Source organism: Caretta caretta, chromosome 1 (genome assembly GCF_965140235.1).
Source record: "Caretta caretta isolate rCarCar2 chromosome 1, rCarCar1.hap1, whole genome shotgun sequence".
Taxonomy (NCBI): Eukaryota; Metazoa; Chordata; order Testudines; family Cheloniidae; genus Caretta; species Caretta caretta.
In genome coordinates, this window is record NC_134206.1 from 316,614,160 (window position 1) to 316,639,188 (window position 25,029).

Consider the following 25,029-nt stretch of genomic DNA (forward strand, 5'->3'; position numbering starts at 1 on the left):
CAGTATATTTTTAATCTTCTTAAACGGATATCAGAGTATGCACAATTCCAGTCAACTTGTGTACATTCTAAATCCACAGTCATCACATTAAAGACAGCAGAAAACATAACAACTGAAGGCCACACTTTTTCATATTTAGATTAGTTCTAGGAAAGAGACTGGAACCATGCCAACTTGCAGCATTTCGTCTTGAGCATTCCCTCACAGGAAGAAGGAGTTTGGTTGGTGGTGAATTTTGCTGCCTTCCCCTGACAAGAGTTCCACTGACAGGGGGAAGGGGGTGGGTGTCAGCCCTCCATATCCACTTAGCTGCTGAGATCTGTGGGAGCCCTGTGTCTACATAAAAATTCTAGGCCTACCGGCTCACCTAGTGAAAAGGAAACTCAGACATTAGTGTTCACAAAGGCCCAGATCCTCAAAGGTATTTAGCGGCAAAGAGTCCTGTGGCACAAAGGTATTTAGGTGTCTCTCTGCCTCTTTATGTGGCAAAGTCCACCATTTATGTGCCACGGACGTTTTCAAAGCCACCATTTAGCTGCTGCCTAATCCTATAGCATCTAAGTCCCTTAGGTGCCCAAGTTTCCACCAGTTGGCATTTGCAAAGCTGCCCCACAGCTAACAAGCTGCACTGAGCCCTAGCTCAAGCCAAAGCCCTAGAGGCTCCAAAGCAGGATTTTCATACTAGGCCGGAGACTATCTATTTCACCACCCTGGCCTGTAGACATGTTCTGAGGCATGCCTAAGACTTGATACTTATCATACCCTGCATCAGGAAGGCTAGATGCAGGCTACTGATAGGTAGGGGGCAGCAGAGTATCCTCACAAAAGACAGCCAGGGGCCACAGAAGAACATAGTGCAAACATGCGAGAGGTATTGAATGTTAGCAGGAAACAGAAAGTAGGTGAAAGAGAAAGAGAGAGGCTTTCAGCTCCAGGGCACAAGCTGTGGGCTGACCTGGCTTTAGCACCTAACTCCAGGAGCAGGGTCATGGCTGAGGATCCCAACTGGAGGGAGGTGGCTTTCTGTGGCACCATGTCAGTCATGGGCACCTAAGTCCCTCTCCTCTCTTTACCCCTCTCCTGGGCATTTCATTCCTTGGGAAGGTTAGGCGGCTCACTGCTCAGTTGGCTGGCTTCAGACAATCTCTTCCTGAGGCTCCTAACATGCATTGTATGAGGCGCCTCGGTGCCTGGCTTCAGGGTGAAAATTCCACTGGGTGGCAGGCCACTTAGGGTTTGGGCATTGCAGTGTTGAGTGGAGGAACCCCTAAGGATCTGGGCCATAGTGTCCCTGAGTGCCAATGCCAATACCTCCCTCCACTGCTGCCTCTGGGTGCAGGGGAGGGCCATGCCATGGTGAGGAAATCAGCCTAAGTGAGGCTTAAAGGTTCAGAATTAATTTACACTAGAATTCCCTGGGGGGGTGGAGCCCCAGCCAACCACCCACAGAGCTTGGCCCCTTCAGACCATCCATGGAGGGACTTCTGTGAACAAAAGGATGGAGAAGCTTGCCACACAGCCTCAAGTCTTCCCTTCCTGGCCCCTGCCCAGATCTGCTTGCCTCTGCTTGTAGAAGTAGAGTTGAAGATGTTGGTTTTAATCTATAAAGTCTTAAAAGTCTTGAGATTTGCCTACTTGAGAGACGTGTCTCTTCCTGTGTGTGTTTGCCACAGCTGTAAATGGTGGAGGTGTTTGGCTGGAGCCTTGTTGGTTTATAGGGGAGAGTGGGGGCTGGCAGGGCATTCTTTATGAGGGCTACTTTTTCTTTGGAATTCATTCTGCCTTCCCTTGTCAGCAATGGTCCAAATCTGTTTTCCTTCAGGTTATGGTACAAAACCTTTTCTCAGGCCTGTTGGGGATAGGGGAGGGGAAAGAGAAGAGAGAGAGCTGGTGTATTTGATGCTAATGAGGTATCTCTTGTTTTTTAATTTTCCAGTAGGTTAGTTTCTCTGAGCAATGGGGTGAAGATAGGCCACTGAATTTATTGTGGATTGTTAGGTTTTGTCTGTTTTGTTTGATATGAAAGTTATGGCAATGTGCCTAGAGTCTGAAATAGGCTCTTTTAAATTAATTAACTATTAGAGTTGTTTATTTGTACTGAGTTAACACCCAAAGGCCCCAATCTGGATCAGGATCTCATTGCACAGGAAGTTCAGCTACTACAGTGATTGTTTGTATTTAGACAGACAGAGCCCCTGTCCCCAAAAAGCTTGCAAACTAATTTGAAACCAGATGCAACAAGACTGTGTTAAAAAAGTAGGAGGGATAGAGGGAATGGATATAAACGGTACTAAATAAGTAAATAAAATACAATTTGCCCTTTAATCCAGAACAATTCAAAGGCTGCTTTCAGAAATATTGTTCCATTCTCATTACACATTCGATCCTAATGCAAAAGTATTTTCTCTTTAGATATGCCATTATTATACGTGGGCTCTTTGTATACGTAAGTGTATAAAATAGCTCTAATTCCAAAGAAGAATTTCTGACAATCTCTTTGGTCCTCTTTGTATTGTACACAAACATTTATGAAACACCATAGTCTCAATGTTCTTCATAAATATTAATGACGAATGTGTGGTGTATATAGAGCGAATTTAATAATGCAAAATGCTAGCATTCACTAGCATTTATTGAAGTTCTGAAAGATTGTCAGGTTCAACTATGATAGGCAGTTTGATCAGTAGTTAGAAGACTGGGAGTCTGGACTCATAGGTTCTTTTCTTCACTGTTGGGAGTTCTATGATCATGGATAAGTCCGTTAGGGTAACACTTTTTCAAAAGTGCCTAAGTACCAATTTCAAATAAATTTGGACACTTAGGGCTAGAATCACAAAAGGACTTGGACAGACAACTGCCACTTAAGTCATGTAAATCCAAACTTAAGTGACACTGGTATTCACAAAACTCCTGCTCAGCTGCCATCTAACTCTGGAGGTGTCTAAATTCCCTAGGCGTTTCCACTGTTAAAGTCAATGAGGTGTCTAGATTTCAGCAGCTGAACATGGGCACAGCAATCTAACTTCTAGCACCGTCCAGCAATTCAGCACCTAACACACAATGCCATTCACAAATTGAGTATTCCCCATTTTCCTTGCTGTTGGGGCTCAATCTGGTAGGCATGCTCAGAATATGGGGGGAGACAGGGAGGGGGACGTGGCAGCAGTGGCTCCTTTAATAATCTTTGCCTGGCGGATAGAGCATTCACCTGGGATGTGGAAGACCTGTGTTCAGTTTTCCCTTCTGCCTGATGTGAAGAAGGGATTTGAATTTGTCTCTCCCATCTCTCAGGTGAGTGCCTAACCACTCTCCCTACCTCAATTACTATTTAACTATTTATACAGAGTGGAATAGCTTCCACATGAGAAATGGAGAGAAACCCTCACTGAAATATCCCATCATTCAGTGGTTAGGGCACTGTCCTGAGAGATGGGAGACCCAATTTCAAATTGCTGCTCCACATCAGGGAGAGGAGGAATTGAACCAAAGTTTCCCACCTCCTGGGTGAGTGCCCCAACAACTGGGATAAAGGTTTTTGGTGAAAAGGGAGAAGGGTGTTCTGCTGCTGTGGTGGCATTTCTTGCAAAAAACAGCTTAGGCTGTTTGTGAGAGAGTTCACAGCAGAGATAAGTGCCTCCCTCTGGCCCAGCCCTAGGCTCTCAGTGCCTGAAAGGGGCAGGGCTTAGGACATACCCCTTTGTCAGCATTTACTAGTGGCTAGCTTAGGTGGGTCACTGCTCAGCACACTGGTTTTTATGAATCCTATTTTTAGGTTTCTGACTCTCCCCATGTGTTGTATAGGAATCCTTGGAGCCAAACTTGGGTTTTTGAATTCCACTAGGAAAAAGCTGTGTGTAAGTCCCCTTTTGTGAATCTGGCCCTTATACAGTGTATGTTTTTCCCTTTATCTGTAGAGCCAGATGCCGAGGGCCTGAGCCAAAGCCCACTGACATCAATGATAGTCTTTTGAATGACTTCAGTGGGCTTGAATCAGGTCCTTAGTTACTAAGTGTTCAAGGCTCCGAGGAAAATATTTAAAAGCTATCATTGCAAAACACATCCCAACATAACCTAAAATAGCTTCTCTCTACATAAAATGTCACAACTTTGAAGTTGGCACTTACCCAGGACTGAATCTTGCCTGTCCTGCGCCTTTGGCAGGCACCATATTTTGGAGAGAATTCTACATTTTGGAAGCAAACTTTTCTGGGAGATAGAGTTTTTAAAAAAGCAGCTGTTTGGAATGTTGCAATAAGTCCTAGGGAGATGGATTATTGCACAGAGAGCAGGTGATGTGGTCAAAGGTGAGTAATAAATTTGTCACATGCATATACAATTTATAACAAGCCCATGTAGCTTATTCCAACAATATCACACCTGTGTGGGTATAAAATTTAAGGTGACTTTTACCAGCCAGCAACAATCAAATGACTGGCGATGAAGGAATATTCCAGTTCAGTCTAGATTAATTTAAATGTGCAGTAGTGTCTTCCAGAGGTGAATCCTGCAGAGTGCTTCAGAATTTATGCAAAGGCTCAGTGAAGCAGACAAGTGATCTCTCAGTTGGGTGTGGAAGCTTGATCCATGGCCTTCCAGTTGGATCTCTTCTGTGAGTGAGAGAACCCTTTTATACTTGGTCAGCCAGCTCCGTCAACCCACTGTGAACTTGATGGAGCTTCTGAAAAGCTGCATGTTCTACAAAACATGTGCAAATTGTAACATAATCTCAAAATGGTCTCTGGTGTTCCATCATAATAGTTGTGTGTCCGTATATGGGGAGACAAGGCAGTTTCTGTGCAGGTTGTTTACAAACTCCCTAAATCTGTTTCAGCAGCCTTTAAAATGTATGATCCACACAAGATGAGATGTAGAAAAAGAAGAGTAGAGTAGAGTAGAAATTAGAAGCTGCAGACAGGGTTGGATAATTTCTTTAACACGAATAAAGTTTTTCTCATCTCAGTTAAATTATTCAACATTTCTGATGTAAATAATTTACAGAAATAGATGGAGATTAGAACCAGCTAAATGGAAGACAGAGGTAAATTTTGGTCTGAAATGAGCAATGTGCTGTAAATTTGTAATCCAAAGAATATGAGAACTATATCCCTCAAAATAGATAATAAATGTTTGCTGGGTTTTTTTTTTGTCTGGTGGCCTGTTTTCCCCCACTTAATTATGTCTTATTGCTTTAAAAAGATATCTTAATTCCAGTACGTGGACAATCAGCTATATTCTATAATTGTATGAACTAATATATGGAAGAAGAAAAGCTTAATGAAGTATATTGTTTTGGGGGAATCAAGCCAGTTGTAAATTTAGCCCTGCAGCTTATTCCCCAAGGGCATTGGCACGTGCCACTCTATATAGTGAAAGGAACATGACCCACCAAATGCATGCATGATCTCCATAATGGCAAAGAAAAAAGATTAAGGTCTAGTGAGGTCTAACAGAGGGCAGGGACCAGAATTTTGAACAGATGGTATACAGGGGCCCACTGGCCTCTTGAAAGCCAGGGGAGTGGAGAGAATAGGCAGATAGTAATTAGCAAGAGGCGATAAAAAGACGCATCCAGGATCTCCCCAAACATCTGCTTCAAAGAATAAAGAGAATGTTCTGACCGTGAACCTTAATTAGTTTAAAAGATACTGTTTAATTTTTGAAAAATATATACGTATGTATATAAAGCTGAGCTGTGGTGAGCACTGTGGTTTGGAGCATTACAGCAGTTTGTGTAATTACTGATTTGTTATTTTTGTTTTAGAAGGGTTGTATATAGCATTAAACCTGTAAATGCGAAAGTTATAATCAAAAAGCCAACTGTCACTTTTTGGAATCAATAAGCTCTTAACAAAAACTTGAATCTTTGATAACTCATAGATTGATATTATTTGCAGTGACCTTTTAAATGGCTATGTTCCCTGCTTGTCATGTATCTATATGGCTATGTTTGTCCTTTTCCTGTTTATTTCTATAGAAATAGCTCAAAGCCTAAGTCTGTGTATCTGGTTGAAGCTTTCTGAGCTGCACAAACTATTGCAAATTATCACAAAGAAACCTGATTTCTTTTGTCATGATTTACTTGTGACCAAAACCAAACAAACACTTGCTGCTGGCCTATGCCTGCTGACATGAACTCCTGGGGTTCGGGCTAAGGGGCTGTTTAATTGTGATGTAGACATTCCAGATTGGGCTGCAGCCTGAGCTCTGGGACCCTCCCACCTTGTAGGTTCCTTGGGCCCAGACTCCAGCTCAAGCCCAAATGTCTATATCACAATTAAACTGCCCCTTAGCCCAAGCCCTGTGAGTGAGCCCGAGTCAGCTAGCATGGGCCATTGGTGGGTTTTTAATTGTAGTGTAGCCATACCCTTACTGCTGGACATCAAACCAAAGAAAACTGCTGAATCTCAATGAGGATTTAATCCATTGTTGAAGTGTTTGAGCCTAACAATAGTCCCATACCATAGTCACAAAGAAAGCACCAGACAGGGAATTTGACTGAAAAATGTTTTGTATGTGCTTAATACTCTATTTTAAAACAATCATTATAATTTAACAATAATCTTTTCCTTACCTCCGCCCTAAAATTAATTATGTAATAAAATACTGTCAACAACAGCATGAAAAAGGTATTGAGTAGTTTTCTGGAGGAGTCTGTGTTGGCCCCAGTTTTGTGTAATATTTTCATTAGTAATCTGGAAGATTTGGTAAACAACATTTTGAGAAAATTCACAGGAGATGCTAAACTGGAAGGTATTGTGAAGAACAGTGATAACAGAAATAATCCAAAGAGACCTAGTGAGATCAGAAATATGGGAAGAAAATAAGACAGTCCTGGCCCTGAGGAGTTTAAAATATAAAATGATTAGTAGGTATAGTGTAGGTAAGGTAATTAAAGGTCCACAATAAAGGCAATTTATCACATGGTATTCGATAGGAACATCATCTCTACATTTGGAATATATGGAGTGTGTGTATATATGTGAGAATGAAATAAACTCCGTGGTACCCAAAGAAAACGATAAGAGGCACATTTTAAGTCAGTGTTTCAGAAATCAGTAGAAAATCTTTGATTCCCCAGCAATGGAGAGAGGTAAACAGTGGTGTCCCCCAGGGGTCTGTACTGGAACCAGTACTATTCAACATATTCATAAATGATCTGGAAAAGGGGGTAAACAATGAGGTGGCAACACTTGCAGATAATATGTAAGCAGAGTCAGGATGAGCTCTACCCTGACATCTGGTGGCAAGTTATGGTGGGTTGTGGAAAAGAACTTCAGGGGCTGATCTCATTTGCATAGGAACACCCACCCTGCCTAGATGGTCACTTTGGCTGCTGTAGGAGCCCTAGTTTCTCTGTTATTGGAGCAGGAATAAACTGTTATTATCTTGATTATGTGAATCAAGGACAGTGGAACTGTACTTGGCCTTTTGTTATGATGGAGGGACTCACCATCAACTAAGCAGCACTCGTTAGGCAAGGGTCATGGGTTCCAAAACCCACTGAAGGGAGAGAGGCTGGGGACAGGTATTAATACTTGGTGGTATGGGCCCCCTGGTGAAGACCTTACACGCTAATTGTACTTCCTCCTCTCTCCACTGTGGAATATCGGAGCTAATTTTGATTCCATTAAGAGTCTAGTTACAGGCTGCTGAGCTGAATTCACTTTGGGCTAATGGTGTACCAGCACTGGGGCTCCCCTACTACAAGCTGAAATCACAAAAGAGCTAAACTTACTAAGAGCTGAAATCACTGAGTGTTATGTTAAGTAGTGGGGGAGCCTGAAGATATATGGTGGAGCAGTTTGCAGGACGACTGGCAGAGCAGAGCAGAGCAGCTGGTGGAGCAGAGCAGTTTGTGGGACGGCTGGTAGAGCAGAGCGGCTGGGTGGAGCAGAGCAGTTTGTCAGATGCCTGGAGCAGCTCATGGGGGCGGCTGGCAGAGTGAAGCCCCATAGAGAGGTGGGGCAATCAGCTTTGGACCACGTAAGGTGCCCCTTAACCCCCCTCATCTCCACCCAGGTTGGGAGGTAAAACTCTGCAGATAAACTCTTGAACTCTGGGGCTGCCTTGACCAGGGCCACAGACTTTTGGGTTGTTGGACTTTTGGGACTTTGGGTGATTTTGGGTTGCTGGACTCAAGAACCAAAGGGAAAGGACACACCCCAATTTGCTTGGGGTGGGTTTTTTGCTCACAGGTTGTGTTATGAATCCTTTGGTGGTGTTTCCCCAACATAATGCCACATTGTTTCTCTCTGCTATTAAAAGGCTTTTTGCTTTTTTTTTTGCAAGACTCTGTGCTTGCGAGAGGGGAAGTATTGCCTCTTGGAGGCACCCATCGGGGGTGGTATATATTTGTCCCAGGTCACTGGGTGGGGGCTCGAGCCGGTTTTGCATTGTGTTATTGGAATGGAACCCCCAGATACTGAACCTGGCCCTTGTTGCTCCCATCTCTGACGGGCAGAAGGATTATAATATAAAACTACTTGAGATAGTTAAGTCCAAAGCAGACTGCATAGAGGTACAAAGGGATCTTGCAAAACTTGGTGACTGGGCAACAAAATGGTAGATGAAATTCAATGTTGATAAATGCAAAGTAATGCACATTGGAAAACATAATCCCAAATACATATATAAAAAATGATGAGGTCTAAATTAGCTGTTACCACTCAAGAAAGAGATCTTGGAATCATTGTGGATAATTCTCTGAAAACTTCCACTCAGTGTGGAACACCAATTAAAAAAGCTAACAGAATGTTGGGAATCATTAAGAAAGTGTTAGATAAATAAGACAGAAAATATCAAATTGCCTCTGTATAAATTCATGGTACTCCTACCTCTTGAATACTTCATGCAACTGTGTTCGTCCCATCTCAAAAAAGGTATATTGGAATTGGAAAATGTTTAGAAAAGGGCAACAAAAATTATTAGGAGGGGTATGGAATAGCTGTCATATGAGGACATTAATAAGACTGAGACTTGTCAGCTTGGAAAAGAGATGACTAAGGGCGGATATGATATAGGTCTATAAAATCAGGACAGTTGAGAAAGAATAAATAACTCTTCTTTGTTAACTTTCTCATAACACAAGAACTAGGGGTCACCAAATGAAATTAATAGGCAGCAGGTTTGAAACAAACAAAAGGAAGTATTTCTCCACACAACGAACAGGGGAACTCCTAGCCAGAGGATGCTGTGCAGGCCAAGACTATTATAGGGTTCAAAAAAGAACTAGATAAATTCATGGAAGATAGGTCCATCAATGGCTATTAGCCAGGGTGGGTAGGGATGGTGTCCCTAGACTCTGTATGCCAGAAGCTGGGAATGGGGGACAAGGGATGGATCACTTGTTGATTACCTGTTCCGTTCATTCCCTCTGAAACACCTCATATTGGCCACTATTGGAAGACAGGATAGTGGACTAGATGGACCCAGTATGGCCATTCTTAAGTTCAATCCCCACCTGTGCTATCAATCAAAACAGCAATTTGAGGGTTACTTCTCTTACAGTGCTTTACTCAAAATACTACTTTTCTCTGGTTCTGAAGCAGCCTTATATTACAGGTTGTTTGCAGTGTTGTACCTATGTTGCTCCCAGGATAATAGAGAGGCAAGGTGGATGAGGTAATACCTTTTATTGGACCCAACTTCTGTTGGTGAGAGAGAGAGAGAAGCTTTCAAGCTATATAGAGCTCTTCTTCAGGTCTGGGAAGTGTACTCAGAGTGTCACAGCTAAGTCCAAGTCTATACTACAAAGTTTTGCTAAGGCAAGTTATGTTGGCATACAGCTGCTGCAGTTAGTGTATTGCTTGCAAGTGTGCATACTTGGCTCCTTGTGTCAGTGCAAAGCGTACGCACCAAGTGTAGGGATCCCATAGTACAACCCTCTGCAGTTTTGGCAATACATGGTGGAAAAGAACCAACTTGTGCAGGAGTGACTGAGAGCAACGGGTCAACTTCCCAGAATGTTCTCCATCCCATAGTATCTCTATGCCATAATTTTTTCACCTATTTTCAAATTCCCATGAACCCATAAGGGACTTGTCTGCCCTCTCTGACAGAAGCATGGTGCCTGCACAGCTCCGCAGTATTGTCCTGCACGTTGCAAGCACAGTATGCACAATCCCCCGGTATTTGCAGAGCCTTGAGAAGAACCACAAAGAGCATAATGATTTCCTGGTACTTGGTTTGCTGTGGGACCTGGAGGTCCACAAGAGTCTCCAACATCTGAGTTTGCTTTCAGACAAGCCTCATGGTATCCTGGTGCATCTCCCTCTCCCTTTCCCACATTGTTCTCCTGTCTGCTCTTTCCCTCTCCATACAGTCTCCAGCCCCTCTGTTCAAGGTCTGATGCAGCACTGGTTTGAAGGCTCTTGCAGAACATGTCCTCCTGCCTTCTCTTTTTTTCCTCTTCCTTATCTGGGTCAGTTGTTCCACTGGCGTGGAGGGTCCCCTTAAAGCCACAGGTACAAATAAAACACAGAGGTACCACTGACAGTATAGTTGCTGGTGTCCCGAAGCTGCCCGGGCCTTTATGCTGCTAGCTTGTTCACTGCAATGGTACCTGCAAAAGTTATCACCAAGGCTGTGAGTCTGTCACAGAGGTCACAGTTTCCATGACTTTCCAGAACTTCTGTGTGTTCTGCAGCGGTGCTGCAGCTTACCTCCAGGCTGCCGGAACAGCTGGGGCAGCCCCAGGGCCAGCCACACCAGTGGCTGCTCACGCGGCCTCAGAAAGCTTGCCTTGGGGGATGCCAGAGCAGAAACAGTCCAGGGCCCAGGCCACTTCCTCTCCTCCGGAGCAGCCGCAGCACCCCAGGTCCCCTCCCCTCTCCTGGAGCAGCTGCGGGGCCCTGGGCTGCCCCCCTCCCCGAGGAGCAGCGAGCCTCAGATTCTTCCCCCCCCTCCCCCAATGAGCCACAGTGGGCCCTGGGTCACGCCCCCTCTGAGCAGCAGTGGGCCCCAGGCCACCCCCACTCCCATGAGCATCAGCTCCCCAAGCCACCCCACCCTCAGCAGCCGCACACCCTGGAGCCCCCTAGAGGAGCAGTGCCCCAGAGCCTTCCAGAGCAACTAAATTTAACCAGGAGTGTTTATAGTACAAGTCATGGACAGGTCACAGGCCACGCATTTTTGTCTATTGCCCATGACCTGTCCATGGCTTTTTTACTAAAAAAATCTATGACTAAAATGTAGCCTTAGTTATCACCGACTGGCACGGGGAAGTGTCCTACTGTGAAGAAAAAAATAAAGCTGCCATCCATAGAAAACTTCAGGAGAGGATTGCAGAGTGCCTCCACGGAGGTTTCATTGAGGTCTCTCAGGGGGATCCCAGGGGGATCCCTGTGTGCATAAACAAACTGCTCCACATCACCACCTCCCACCTAACTGTAGAGGGGAATGAAAAGCAGATAGCAACTCTAACCTCTCTTTGTTGTTCCACTACTTCTTCTAGTACATGGAAATTAATGAAAAGTTGAAAGATGTGTCCTGCTAATTTCGGGGTGCCATCCCTGCACTGGAAAACTTATTTACATAGTTACCTAAGGTTCCTTTCCCTGCATCGGGGTGTGCTGTGCTTGACTGGCTGGACTGTGGTGGAATCAAAAACAGCTCCTGGCTCACTGTGCAGCTGGATCCCTGGTTGTCTGTCCCCCATACTCTCCCTCCTCTTTCTCATCCACCACCTCCTCCTTGTTGTTCATGGCAGGGGCCTGTGACTCGAGCTCCTCAGAGGTATCCAGGGTGCTATGTGCGGTGGTGGTGGAGTATCTGCCAACTATAGCATGCAGCTCGTTGTAAAAACAGCAGGTCTGTGGCTCAGCAACAGATCGACTGTTGGCCTCCCTGGCCTTTTGATATGCCTGCCGCAGTGGCTTGGCTTTCACCTGGCACTGTTGCTGGTCACTGTTGTACCCCTTCTCATGCATCCCCTAAGCCAGAGGTTCTCAAACTGTGATCTGTGGACCAGAGCTCCATTCAGGCGGTCTGTGGATAGTTCCCTCGAAGGTGCACACCTGGAAGGTCACACATGAGAGAAAGAAGGGTCACCCACCTAATTAGTGGAGCCACTCAGGTGGGGCTCCACTAATTAGGTGCCTGGACCTGGAGAAGATGCACATGTAAGGTGAGGTGGTGGCCTTGGGGGAAATAAAGGGTAGGTGGGAGGGAGTACTAGGGTGAGAAGAGGGGATGGGGGAAATTTGGGATGTGCAGGACTGTGGTGGCCAGATAAAGAGGTGACTTTCCACAGCTCCAGGGCTGTGGCTGCTGAGGAGAGATCCCCCTCCTTCCCAGCCTCAGCTCAGGGGCTGCTGTGGCGGGGGAAAGACCCCCCCTCCTTCCTAGCCCCACCTCAGGGGCTACCGCAGTGGGGGAGAGAGGGAGACCCTCCTCCTTCCCAGTCCCACCTGAGAGAGAGAGGACACATCCATCACATTAGAAAGGTAAGACTACTGATATTAAAATATGAGTTGTGTGCTTTTATTTGTAGGACAAAAAAAAGTTAATTATTATCAAGGTTTTTTTTTATATATAGCACTTTTATTCAAAGCATTTTACAATAGTTAGCTAATGGTACAAAGAACATTTGGAAAGGTCATTAAGTGATCCGCTGAGACCCTCAGCAATTTTCAAGTGGTCTGCGGAAAAAAAAAGTTTGAGAACCACTGCCCTAAGCAATCTGCTCACAGATGTCAATGTTTCTACAGCTGGTTCAGAGCAGTGCCTGCTCAGACTTTTCTCCCCACAAGCCCAGGACATCCATTATCTCCTGTTTACTCCAGGTAGGAGCGTGTCTGGAGCATGTAGCTGGCATGGGCAGCTGGGCAGTTGTGCACAACAACGGAGAGCAAATAGTGGTGTGATTGCCAAGCTGGACAACCAACATATGGCACTGCAAAAAATGGTGAGGTTTTTAAAGGGGGGAGGGGGGGCGGCTTCTGGTCTACCCTGGGGCAGTGGAGCTCACAATTGTGACCAGAGTGGTCAGTATCGGGCATTGTGGGACACTGCTGGAAGAACCTGGACCTTGGAGAAGACGCACATGTAATGTGAGGTGGTGACCTTGCGGGGAAGGTGATGAAGCACTGGAATGGGTTACCTAGGGAGGTGGTGGAATCTCCATCCTTAGAGGATTTTAAGGCCCGGCTTGACAAAGCCTTGCCTGGGATGTTTTAGTTGGTGTTGGTCCTGCTTTGAGCGGGGGATTGGAGTAGATGATCTTCTGAGGTCTCTTCCAACCCTAATATTCTATGATTCTATGATTGTTAAAGTCAACATAAGTAACACAGTGTCTACTCTCGCACTGCCTTGACCTCTGTACATAGACCATGGGTCTATGCTGCTTGGGGAGGTGATGTTACTATGTTGGCATAATGGGACCATCATGTCGGGGGAGACAGATTTAAGTGTAGGCACCTGCTTTACTAGGTCGATGCAAAGTGGTTTCTGCCAACCTAACTTTGTAGTGTAGACCAGGCCTAAATTATAATGCGGTAGAGATTGTTTAGCATAAGCAGTTAACACACATTGTAATTGACCATTGTCAAGGTTCCTTCCCCACGCTGAACTCTACGGTACAGATGTGGGGACCTGCATGAAAAACCCCCTAAGCTTATTTTTACCAGTTTAGGTTAAAACTTCCCCAAGGTACAAACTATTTTAGCTTTTGCCCTTGGACTTTATTGCTGCCACCACCAAGCGTCTAACAAATATATAACAGGTAAAGAGCCCGTTTGGAAACGTCCCCCCACAATCCTCCCAAACCCTACACTCCCTTTCCTGGGGAAGGCTTGATAAAAATCCTCACCAATTTGCATAGGTGAACACAGACCCAAACCCTTGGATCTTAAGAACAAGGAAAAAGCAATCAGGTTCTTAAAAGAAGAATTTTAATTGAAGTAAAAGAATCACCTCTGTAAAATCAGGATGGTAAATACTTTACAGGGTAATCAGATTCAAAACATAGAGAATCCCTCTAGGCAAAACCTTAAGTTACAAAAAGACACAAAAACAGGAATATACATTCCATTCAGCACAACTTATTTTATCAGCCATTTAAACAAAACAGAATCTAACGCATATCTAGCTAGATTACTTACTAAGTTCTAAGACTCCATTCCTTTTCTATTCCCGGCAAAAGCGTCACACAGACAGAGAGAACCTTTGTTTCTCCCTGCCCCCCTCCAGCTTTGAAAGTATCTTGTCTCCTCATTGGTCATTTTGGTCAGGTGCCAGCGAGGTTATCCTAGCTTCTTAACTCTTTACAGGTGAAAGGGTTTTTCCTCTGGCCAGGAGGGATTTAAAGGTGTTTACCCTTCCCTTTATATTTATGACAACCATTCAAGGTGAAGTGGCCAGATAATACCTCTGCAGTCATAGGACAAAAAGGGGGGTGGGGGTGAGTGGGTTACAAATTGTTGTAATTAGCCATAAATCCACTGTCTTTATTAAATCCATGATTTTTAGTAAAAAGAAAAGGAGTACTTGTGGCACCTTAGAGACTAACAAATTTATTTGAGCATAAGCTTTCATGAGCTACAGCTCACTTCATCGGATGCATAGCTCACGAAAGCTTATGCTCAAATAAATTTGTTAGTCTCTAAGGTGCCACAAGTACTCCTTTTCTTTTTGCGAATACAGACTAACATGGCTGCTACTCTGAAACCTATGATTTTTAGTGTCTACCAAAGTTATGAATTTAAGCTCCCAGACTTGTCTTTTGAAGGTGTTGTGCAGGTTTCTTTTGAGGATGAGGACTAAGAGGTCAGATGTGGAGTGATCGTTCTGTGAAAAGTGTTTGCACATGGGTGATAGGGTGTTTGTCTTTTATCATTTTTCTGTGTGAGTTCATTTGAGAGCGTAGTGTTTGTCTGTTCCACCTTGTATTTACTTTTCCCAGACCTGAAGAAGAGCTGTGTGTAGCTTGAAAGCTTGTCTCTCTCACCAACAGAAGTTGGTCTAAGAAAAGATATTACCTCACCCACCTTGTTTCTCTGAAATTACACATTTCATAGAAAGGATGTAACTATGTTTATTAGGACCATGCCATTTGAGATTCTAATAGCTAGATTTAAACTAAAATAATGTAGTAAGCAAAGCATTTTTGTGGGTCCAACGATATAATGTTTGGGATGCTGCTGAGGACCAAACATTTTGATTTCTACACTACAGTATTCAATTTAACAATATTAAAATATATAATCCCTGTTGGAGTTCACTATAGGATACGGGTCTCAAACTCAATTTATCTTAGGGCCAGTGTCAGTCCTCAAATCCTCCCAGCAGGCCAATAATGTCACTGAAGAGGATGTTCAGAAAAGAAAACATTTATATTGTATTTTTTATTTTGAATTTCTTAGAAATAATGAAACTGTCATACAACTTGATACAATTCTTCGCCTGCCAGAGAGTTTTTGGTGTTTGCCAGGCACCTGGCAACACTTCAGTTCTGTCAGTTTGCTGATGTTTGGCCTCAGTGACTGAGCAGTTGAAACCTTCAGGATTGCTGCAAGGTGTGCATCAGATAGTTGTGTTTGGTATTTTGACTTGTTTATATTCATTGTGGGGAAAAAAAGTGATGCTGCCTCGATGACTGACTCTGCCCGGCAATTAATGATGCTGCCTCCATGGCTGATTCTGCCTGGCAACTAATGATGCTGCCTCCATGGCTGACTCTGCCTGGCAACTAATGATGCTGCCTCTGTCCCTCTCCCCAGCCAATGGAAGCTGTGGGGGGTGGCAGCTGAAGCAGACATTATGGGCAGCTTGGCTGTAATGTGTCTCTCCTCCGTGGGCCGCAGTGGGGAGGTTCTCAGGCGGCAGATAGCCCGTGGGCCAGGACTTTGAGACCCCTGCTACAGGACTTGCCTTAGTCTAAGAATGCGACATTTAGCGCCTCAACAAGTTGAGAGTATAACTTTAAAATTAATAGGTCTCTTTTAAAGCGTTTAATCGTGCACCCCTTTGTTCTTGGACTACATCTCTAAAGTGAGAAGTGACCTAAGGCTATAGATTGATCTAATCTAAAAGACTTATCTTTACATGAGAGAAACCCAAGGCTATACCTCTTTACATGCAGAGCAGAGTAGCACTAGATATTTTTATTAGAATAGCAATTACATTGCATCAGTGTTATCCCATTCTTTGATTCATTGCTCTTTGGAATAATGAATTCTTTTTGCATCCTTTCCATGACAGTCACACCAGCTGAGTCCCTTAGTCTCAGCCAAATACAGAAGTGGTATGTATGGGGCTGTAGGGTTACATACTAGTAAGTGCATAATGTCCACAGTATTGCCAACATCATGTGTTCAAAATTCATGAGATTTTAAAAAGAAGTTGATTTTTATTTAATGCTTATTTTCTCTGTGTTCAGGGATCAAGTTCTCAACTTTTCTCGTCAAACATGAGACCTAGAAACTTACCTTTTCTTAAAAAATGAAAACAGAGTTTCCTGCTTTGACTCCAGGAGGTGGGGCTTTAAGAAAAATATCAAGGACTCTGAGACTTGTGATAAGACTGTGAGAGTTACCAACACAGTATACATGCTGACAAGTGCAGAAGAAAATGGAGTTATACCAACATAGGCTCCCTTAGCGGCCACCTGAACTTAATCTCTCATCTGTGCTGCACTCTTATGTCCTCTGTATTTTTCTTTCACTTACTGCTTCCCAGAATTACTACATCTTTGGTAGGTAGTCTTTAAATATTCAGTTGTATAGCATTTTATGAGGAATATAAAAGTAAAAAGAACTTGTAACACTGATGCTATTGCATTTTATTTGTCCCCACAGCGGTTTAATGATCTAAAACATTTTCCACCACTTGAAAGAATTTGGGTACAGCTTATGATTTCTCTAGTTTCTGCTGGGAAGTGTATGTTAGTGATATACCTGTGCTCATTGTATGCATTCCACTAGTAGTGTTCAGGATGTTGGGATGCAGCAGAACTGCAGGTGAACTCTTTATAAACTCCCACTGGAGGAGCTAATGGCTGGAAGGAACTGGGAGCAGGGGTAGCTAAAGGAAGCTGGATTTGTGGGATTGTCCAGAGGAGTAGTTGGATAGCTTGGTGGAGAAGCTGGGAACAGCTGACTGTTGGGTGGGGGGTAATGGGGGTGTTTCTTTTTGGAAACAGGGAGATGTCTGGGGCACATCTGGGTGGGGTGACTGAGGACTGGATGGAAACTGGAACCTGCTGAGAGGTGGATGGCTGGTTGCCGGGGGGATACTGGGGCTATGTGATGGGGTTTACAGACCCCCACACTAAGCCAGAGCAAGGCATGTGGCAGTATTGGGTTAGGGAGTCCCCACCCTTCAGCAATTGCAGGGCATACGCCAGGTAGAGGGACAGTTTTAAAGGGCACTGACACACCAGGGGAAAGGAGGAAGGAGTTGCAGACTGCAACAGGAAGGGAGGCTGATATTTGGTGTTGTGGGAAAAGGGCCGATAGCATGGGTAAGGCCACTCTGGAAGCGGTGATCTGAATCCTTGCCCATTCCATTCCCCCATCCCTTCAGAGTTGGGAGAGCCAAGAGAGGCCCCTTACAAGTGGGATGCTGTTCCTCAGACAGGCTAAACTGCCACTACTAAGATTGTGACCACACCCCAAATGGAGTAACTCCAGCCCAGTTGGAAGAGATTCAGGGGAGAGCGTCACTCAAGTGGTCTGGGCACTGTCACCCTCTTTTAGGGGCCTGAGGTGGGACTCGGTGGAGTGGGTGGGCCCAGGTCCCCATCCCTTGCTCCCCCTTCCTGCTGCCAAGACAGAACCCTGAGGGGAGAAGAGTGGACATCTGGTAGGGCTGGGACCACCTGTACCAACCTGATAGGGCCTCTGCAGAGCAGAGAGACTGAAAAAACCTGTGGGGCCATGGCTTGACCACAAGGCCACCTGGCTTCAGGACTGACCTGCTTTGGGCTAGTACTGGGCCCCTCTGACCTTCTGTCCTTGTAGACTCCACTTTCTGCTGCTGCTGCCACCGCTACCACTGCTGCTTGTCGGCTCCTCCTGGCTGCTCTGTCTCCACTCAGATCTACGAGGGGGAGCAGATGGAGGCCACCTGGTTGCCTATTGAGCATATGGTGGGAGAGTTTCTATCCAGTGGATGAGAACTGTGGACAGAGAACAGAGCTGAATAAAAAATGTAAGTTATATATCCATCTGGACATCTCAATGTCTCAGGTACACCAAGTAGACTTAGACTGTCTTTGTTTACACTGGAGCTGGAAGGTGCAATTTCCAGCTCAAGGAGATATACCTGTGCTAACTCTAATAGAGCTAACCTGCTAAAAATAGAAGTGTAGCCACAGCAGCAGGAGGCGCTAGCTGCCTGAGTACATACCTAGGGTCTCAGACAAGATTGTACTCAGGCCAGCTAGCCCAACCTGCTTATTGCACAGCTGTGGCTATGCTGCTATTAGCGTGCTAGCTTGATCAGAGCTAGTGTGGGTATGTCTGCCTGAGCTGGGAATTACACCTCCAGCTCCAGTGTCAGCATACCCTAAGACTCAGTTAGACAGACACCTTACACTCACACCAGCTTACTGCCTGTCAAGGTTCCTCCCCCACTCTGAACTCTAGGGTACAGATGTGGGGACCTGCATGAAAACCTCCTAAGCTTACTTTTACCAGCTTAGGTTAAAACTTCCCCAAAGTACAAATTAATTTTATCCTTTGCCCTTGGAATATCCACTGCCACCACCAAACTCTAACTGGGTTTACTGGGAAACGTAGTTTAGACACGTCTTTCCCCCCAAAATCCTCCCAACCCTTGCACCCCACTTCCTGGGAAAGGTTTGGTAAAAATCCTCACCAATTTGCATAGGTGACCACAGACCCAAACCCTTGGATCTGAGAACAATGAAAAAAGCATTCAGTTTTCTTACAAGAGGACTTTTAATAGAAATAGAAGTAAATAGAAGTAAAGGAATCACCTCTGTAAAATCAGGATGGTAGATACCTTACAGGGTAATTAGATTCAAAACATAGAGAATCCCTTTAGGCAAAACCTTAAGTTACAAAAAAGACACACAGACAGGAATAGCCATTCTATTCAGCACAGTTCTTTTCTCAGCCATTTAAAGAAATCATAATCTAACACATACCTAGCCAGATTACTTACTAAAAGTTCTAAGACTCCATTCCTGTTCTATCCCCGGCAAAAGCAGCATACAGACAGACACAGACCCTTTGTTTTTCTCCCTCCTCCCAGCTTTTGAAAGTATCTTGTCTCCTCATTGGTCATTTTGGTCAGGTGCCAGCGAGGTTACCTTTAGCTTCTTAACCCTTTACAGGTGAGAGGAGCTTTCCCCTGGCCAGGAGGGATTTTAAAGGGGTTTACCCTTCCCTTTATATTTATGACACTGCCCAATAACTCCCTCACTTTTACACATTCACCTTGCACTCTGCTCTGCTGAATCTGAGGGAATACCCCATTGCTGAGAGCATGGAAGAGATGTGTGTATAGCAGGACAAGCAGTTAACAAGAGGATGCAAATTAAAAGTAAACCTGGGGTGTTTGTATACCGCTGCATAGATGATAGGCAGATAAAAAGTAGTTTACCCTCATAATTTTCCCTCCCCTTGATTCATTAGAATCGGTGGGCCGAAGTGAGTGGTAATGTGTAAGGAGTGGAGGGGTTATATTACGTGCTGGAAATTAAGTCTGAGAGTTAGTGTAATTTAGGTGCAGAAGGGGTTTGAAGAAGGCTTCAGTTACATTGTTGTAGACAACCTTAGTCACCTGTGAATTTGAGCCAGGATGTGCTGGGGAAACAGACAGGTAAGATATTAATGGCAAATTGCTGAGACAGAGATGCTGTTTTAGCTGGGACTCTAAAAGTGGAAATAGGTCTGTAAAGCTCTGCTGTTTTTTCAGGCATGAACAGGAACTGTGCACATACAGTATTGTGAATGAATTAGGCTAGGAAAGAATATCTGAAGTCTGTGCATCACTCATTGTTTCCTAAAAAGGAGTCAAGATATTCCAGACGTCCCACTCAGAAGACGAGTAATTACATAGGCATTTAAAACCAAACAATTTAAATTCAGTTTCTTTTTCACTTGCCAAACCCTGTGTTTGGACTTCCCTGGTTTCTTTACAACAGCTGATGATGACACCAACAAACAAAGGGAGAGAAGAGTGTACAGGCAAATGTCTGTGCTCGGATTTAATTTTTGTGATGGCTTCCCTGTCTCTTTTCCCAGCATACCCAGTTTACCAAGTGATCCTGATTGCTCTGAATCACTGACCCATCCTCTTCATTATTTCTTACTTCCGTCCCCCCGTGAATTTTTGTGTCATTTGCAAACTCTCTCAGTGATGATTTTATGTTTTTCTCTAGGTGACTGATTAAAACATTAACTAGTTTAAGGCCAAGAACAGATCCTTGTGGGACCCCACTGGAAATGCACCCACTCGATGATGGGGCAAATCAAAAACAGTATCTTAGATGTCTGTATACTAATGCTAGAAGTATGGGGAATATGCAGGAAGAACTTTAAATGCTAGTTAAAAAACACAACTATGACATAATTGGCATCACAGAGACTTGGGGATAATACGCATGACTGGAATATTGGTATAGAAGGGTACAGCTTGCTCAGGAAGGACAGGCAGGGAAAAAAGGGAGCAAGTGTTGCCTTGTATATTAAAAATGTGTACACTTGGACTGAGGTTGAGATGGAAATAGGAAACAGACTTGCTGAAAGTCTCTGGGTAAGGATAAAAGGGGTAAAAAACAAGGGTGATGTCATGGTAGGGGTCTACTACAGACCACCAAACCAGGGAGAAGAGGTGGATGAGGCTTTTTTTTAAACCGCTAACTAAATCATCCAAAGCACAGGACTTGGCGGTGATACGGGACTTCAGCGACCCAGATATCTGCTGGGAAAATAATACAGCGGAGCACAGATTATCCAAGTTCTTGGAATGTATTGGAGACATTTTTTTATTTCACAAGGTGGTGAAAGCTACGAGGGGAGAGGCTGGTCTAGATCTGATTTTGATAAATAGGGAGGAACTGGTTGAGAATTTGAAAGTGGAAGGCAGCTTAGGTGAAAGTGATCATGAAATGGTAGAGTTCATGATTCTAAGGTGGTGGTCCCCAAACTGGGGGGCGCGCCGCCCTAAGGTGGCACAGAGGAATGTCCAGGGGGGCAGGAATGGAGCACCACCATCCCAACTCTATCCTCAGCTCTGCTACAGCCCCACCACCAGCCCCTGGCCTCAGCTGTGGCCCTGGCTTCACTCCCAGCCCCAGCTGTGGAAAAATTTGGGCACCACTGTTCTAAGGAATGATAGGAGGGAAAACAGCACAATAAAGACATTGGATTTCAAGAAGGCAGACTTCAGCAAACTCAGGGAGTTGGTAAGATCCCATGGGAAGCAAGTCTAAGGGGAAGAACAGTTCAAAAGAGTTGGCAGTTTTTCAGAGACATTATTAAGGGCAGAAGAGCAAACTATCCCACTGTATAGGAAAGATAGGAAATCTGGCAAGAGACCACCCTGGCTTAACCAGAAGATCTTCAATGATCTGAAACTCAAAAAAGATTCCTACAAAAAGTGAAAACTAAGTCAAATTACAAAGGATTAATATAAACAAATAACACAAATATGTAGGGCAAAATTAGAAAGGCCAATGCACAAAATGAGTTTAAACTAGCTAGAGACACAAAGGGTGACAAAAAACATTGTACAAATACATTAGAAGCAAGAGGAAGACCAAGGACAGGATAGTCCCATTACTCAATGATGGAGGGCGGGGGGTATGAACAGACAATAATACAAAATGTGGAAATGGCAGAAGTGCTAAATGACTTTTTTTGTTTTGGTTTTCCCCTAAAATGTTAGTAGCGATTGGACGTCTAATATAGTGAATGCCAGTGAAAATGAGGTAGGATCAGAGGCTAAAATAGGGAAAGAACAAGTTAAATATTACTTAGACAAGTTAAATGTCTTCAAGTCACCAGGGCCTGATGAAATACAGCCTAGAATACTCAAGGAGCTGACTGGAGAGATACCTGAGTCATTATTGGTTATCTTTGAAAAGTCATGGAAAATAGGAGAGATTCCAGAGGTCTGGAAAAGGGCAAATATAGTTCCCATCTATAAAAAGGGAAATAAGGACAACCCTGGGGAATTACAGAGCAGTCAGCTTAACTTCAGTACCAGGAAAGATAATGGAGCAATCCGTTTGCAAACACCAAGAGGATAATAGGATAAGTAACAGTTAACATGGATTTGTTAAGAGCAAATCTTGTCAAACCAACCTACTAGCTTTCTTTGACAAGGTAACAAGCCTTGTGGATAGGGGGGAAGTGGTAGATGTGGTATATCTTGACTTTAGTAAGCTTTTGATACTGTCTTGCATGACCTTCTCATAAACAAATGAGGGAAATACAACCTAGATGGAGCTACTATAAAGTGGGTACAAAACTGGTTAGAAAACCATTCCCGGAGAGTAGTTATCAGTGGCTCACAGTCAAGCCAGAAGGGCATATCAAATGGGGTACCGCAGGGATCAGTTCTGGGTCCAGTTCTGTTCAATATCTTCATCATTTATTTAGATAATGTCATAGAAAGTACATTTATAAAGTTTGCGGATGATACCAAGCTGGGAGGGTTACAAGTGCTTTGGAGGATAGGATTAAAATTCAACATGATTTGGACAAACTGGCAAAATGGTCTGAAGTAAACAGGGTGAAATTCAATAAGGACAAATGCAAAGTACTCCACTTAGGAAGGAACTATCAGTTGCACACATACAAGATGGGAGATGACTGCCTGGGAGGGAGTACAGCAGAGAGGGATCTGGGATTCACAAACTAAATATGAACATTCTGGGATGTATTAGCAGGAGTGTTGTAAGAAAGACTCAAGAAGTAATTCTTCTGCTCTACTCCACCCTGATTAGGCCGCAATATCAATGGTCCAGTGAGCTCATCAGCCAGCTCTTTTCAAACTCTTTGATGTGAGTTATCTGGACTTGCTGATTTTAAAATGTTTGACTGTAGTAGCTTATGTTTAACATACTTCAGAGATACTAGTGGAATGGAAATAGTGTTATCATCACCATATGATGAGAGTATATAATCTGTTTTCCCCCAAATATAGAACAGAAATATTTACTGAACACTTTTGCTTTTTCTGTATTATTATTATTGATAATTCTATCATTTCCCTTTAGTAATAGCTCAGTACCATTGTCAGGATTTTTTTTGTTCCTAATATATTTTTTAAAAAACCTCTTTACTGTCTTTAGCCTTATGGGCCATGGATTTCTGCTTGTGTCCCTTGACTTCCTTTACCAGTCTTCTACAATTCTTAACTTCTGATTTATATTCATTACTACCAACTTCCCACTTCTTCCATTTGTTATATGTTTCATTTTTTACAGTTGTCTTCAGTTCCCCTCTAAACCAGATCAATCCTCTTTCTCACTTGTCGGATTGTGGCTTTTTGGACATCTAATAAGGTGTTTTTAAATTATTCCCAATTATCATTCAGATTTTTTCTGATTAAATTGTTCCTACCAGCTGATATGGCTCATATCTGTTTTCAGCTTTGTGAAGTTGGCCCTTATTAAAGCACCAAATATTTATATTACTGGTCTGGACTTTATTCTGCGTGCACATTATAAATGTAATCAAGTAAAGATCATTTATACCTAAACTACAATTAATGTTTAGTTCTGTGATCAATTCTTCCTTATCTGTTTGTTCAAAGTCTAATAAAGAACTCTCCCATGTTGGCTTGAACACTTTTTGAGTTTGGAAATTGTCATTTGTTATGTTTAGAAATTCCAAAGATGTTTTAGTATTGGCAGCATGAGACCTCCAGCATATGTCACTCAAATTGAAATCCCCATGATCACACAGTTTTTTTTCCTGTATGTTGTGGATAAATGTGTAGGGAAGCAGTCATCATATTTCCTAGTGTGACTTGTTTGGGTACTAGTTGATGTCTGCTACAGACCATCTTATGCTTTATCTGTTTGGACATTGATCCATAAGCATTCAAGATCATTTTCTTCCAAGTTATCAGTGACTCGGAAACCGATAATATCATTTTTGATGTAGAGTGCCACTCTTCTGTTACCCCAAAAAATGGATTTGGAACACCCCTAAAATAACCTGCCTATCACCTCCTTCGTCTGTTCTTCCTGAGGTATGAGTTTTGGGGTTGTTAAGGAATCACTAAAGAACACAGATATAACCTTCCAATAAATTGACATAGGCATTTTATCCTCCAAAACAAAGTATCTTTTTATTAAAATAACTAATAATCCCTACTACAGTGTAATCTAGAAATAGAAATGAAACACAGATTATATACTGCAAGTTAAAGAGCGTTCAAACTGAAATAGCGTACAATTTAAATGATTCTAAGTGAAGCACTTTGCTACCAATGGCTCGTTTGTAACAAATTGCTGATAGCAGTTCTTAAATTATGCTTTGTTTTACATAAGTAAGATTCAATCAATATACACACACTTTTCAAGCACACACCTATTAAATACTATGCTAGACCACACTACACTAAAATTTATATTTTAAAAAAACCTGGCAGACTTACTTTATAAATTCGTTGGTATCCCTTTAAATCACCATTGCTGTTTTGGTATTTTTCTTTAATCACTGTTGCGGCTCAGCTCCTAATCAGTCAGCTTTGCTCTGCTCCGGTTGTCTTTTCTCTCTCTCCTTCTGCAGTAGCTTTTCAAACTTCTTTCCAGTAGCTCTTCTTTGGCTCCCCTGGCTGAGTTCCAATTTGTCCATCTTCTCCCAATCAACTCTCTTTCTCTAATTCAAATCCTGCCTGCTGACAGCTGAGTTTTTATGCTATAGTCTTGCCCTCTTCTAATATATCTTTCTATTCTTAGAAGCAATTACCTCATTCACACATACTTAGTATCAACCATGACTTCAGAGCACCAGTGACAGCGTTGACCTTTAGAACAAGTTGTAACCAATATGAGTCAGCTATGACCAGCCAGCTGATCAGCTAACTGACCTTTCTGTCACCCTT

General features: G+C 43.4%; 1 long non-coding RNA gene across 2 annotated transcripts; it reads right to left on the minus strand.

The window, feature by feature from the left end:
* On the minus strand, positions 1–25,029 carry LOC125630634 (uncharacterized). 2 transcript variants are annotated; one of them, XR_012666563.1, is made up of 3 exons: positions 24,580–25,029; positions 17,912–18,115; positions 1–4,695 (listed from the first exon to the last, which is right to left on the minus strand). It is a non-coding gene; the product is annotated as an uncharacterized LOC125630634 (long non-coding RNA). The 2 variants fall into 2 exon arrangements; XR_007354729.2 differs by having other exon boundaries at positions 1–4,835.